Source organism: Morone saxatilis, unplaced genomic scaffold, assembly GCF_004916995.1.
Source record: "Morone saxatilis isolate NCDOM2014 unplaced genomic scaffold, NCSU_SB_2.0 Contig23, whole genome shotgun sequence".
NCBI lineage: Eukaryota > Metazoa > Chordata > Actinopteri > Moronidae > Morone > Morone saxatilis.
Window position 1 is genome coordinate 18,053,523 of NW_023339796.1, and position 2,143 is coordinate 18,055,665.

Below are 2,143 nucleotides of genomic sequence, written 5' to 3' on the forward strand. Positions count from 1 at the left end.
ATATATATATATATAAAAAAAAATGTTTAATTACATTGAAGGATGGTCTTTGGCTGCTGTGAGGTTTGTTTGAATTTTCAGGCATTTCTGTGCTATAAAGTGCCAAGCTGGATATATTGTAGCTTTTCCTAGTCTTAATTACCACTTTGAAGTTAATGGGACCACCATTTACATGTCGGAAACTCTAAATTACCTTATCTCTGACTTATGGAGAATTTAAGGGATCGCCAAAGTCATTAAGAATTATCCTCTGGGCACCATGAAGATCTGTACCAAAGTTCATGGCAATTATTATAATACCGTTGCTGAGACATTTCACTACAAAACCCAAAACGTCAACCTTATGGTGGCACAAAAGGAGAAGTACTATCAATACTATCATCAAAGTCAGCAGGATTTGACCACTGAGGACAAAGAATGAACATCTGGTTTTTTTAATGACAAACTGTAACAGCGATAACAAAATCAAAATTATGAAAATCAGCAGGAAAGCAACAGAAGATCTTCGTCTGTCTTTTCTTATCTCAGGGAAGTGGAATCAACCGTGTGATGTAACTGCATAACTAAAGAATACACGTGTCTGTTTGTCCATTAGAAAAACCTGCAGGGAGGTATTCTCCTCTACCATCTCCTTCATGTAGCCTCAAACGGAATAATCACCCTTCATTACACTATGTATGAGACAAGGGCCAACATGGCATCAACATGATCCCATACAAGCCTAGTGGATACCAACCTGATTAACAACATTTATCTGCATACCCCAAAACCAAAGAGGGAGAAAAGGAGGTTTAATTAAGCTGGTCTTACAGAGCACTGTGGAGCCCTGTTTCACACTAGATACATATCAATTCAGGTATTTCTAGTCAGGTAGAAGCTCCTTAACGCAGTGCTCTCTCCTTTGTAACCCATAAAGAGAAAAACGTTCACTTGGGATGTTTTTGTAATCTGTTTCTGTTCACTTGTGGTATGTGAGCATTAACATCTCTCACTCAAAGACAAAAAATAGAGAGACATGTGGTGATGGGCCATCACAGGAAGGTGGAGTTGGAGTTGTTCCACTGATTATGGGAGACTGCCAGCATCAGTATTCCAATGTGACTTTCTGGGCAAGTTTTCTGGTTTATTAACAGTCAACTTTACAATAAAATCTTCTTTGGATGTAAAAACTATAGTTTATGGACAGTCACAGGTTTTGGCCAGATTGATGTTAGGTGGTATAACATCAGTTTGTTCTTTAAAGCTACATTTGGGTCACAGTGGGTCAAATTACTATATGCAAAAGGCCTTGTTCGTAGTGATGAACTCACAGATAAAACACCTTTTTTAGCATCTTCAAGATTATTATTTTGGTTTTACAGAACACAACTTTACTGTTCTGACTCGCTCTGACAGCTCTCACCAACCTCATTTCCAGTGGCAGCAGGCAGCTGCCTCAAACAGACACGGTTAGCAAATAGCTTGTGAACATAGTGGAGCATTTAACAGCTAAAGAGCCCGATACCCTGGAGTTGGTGGAGAGACCAAACAGCTTAAAGGAGAGTGCATTTGACTTACCTTTGCTAGAAACCAGAAACAAGACCCCACTAAATTCTAATGAGGCTTAATGTCTGCTGGATGTGTAATGTTTGCTAACATGCTAACCATAACAGCATAGGGGGTAATGTGTGATTGTTTACAGCTTTATGCTTACATTGACATATAGTTTTTTTAATTTACTTGCACTACTATCTATTATTCTCATTCCCTGTGCTCCTCTCACTGGTTTGAAGTGGGTGGGGCTTAGTTGGAAAAAGATAATGTCACATATTTCCATGCACCAGGATTTGGAAACATTAGAATCAGGATTTACCAACATTTCATCAGCATCTTCAAATGTTTAGAGATTGTCTGAGTGTTAAACGTCTCATTAATACTACTTAACTTCGACTGTCATATTAACTTAGTCATGAATACTGTTTGTGTATTATGTTATGCGGAAATACTTTTATTTTCAATGGCTCCCATCACTCATAAGAACCTGAAATTATTAGGGTGTCTCAGTATTTCTTTACATGAACTAGATTTGCTTCATTGTAAACAGTGTAAAAACGTGTTACTAAAACAAGGACGCCTTCCTCACCCGCTGAAAACAACAGCCATG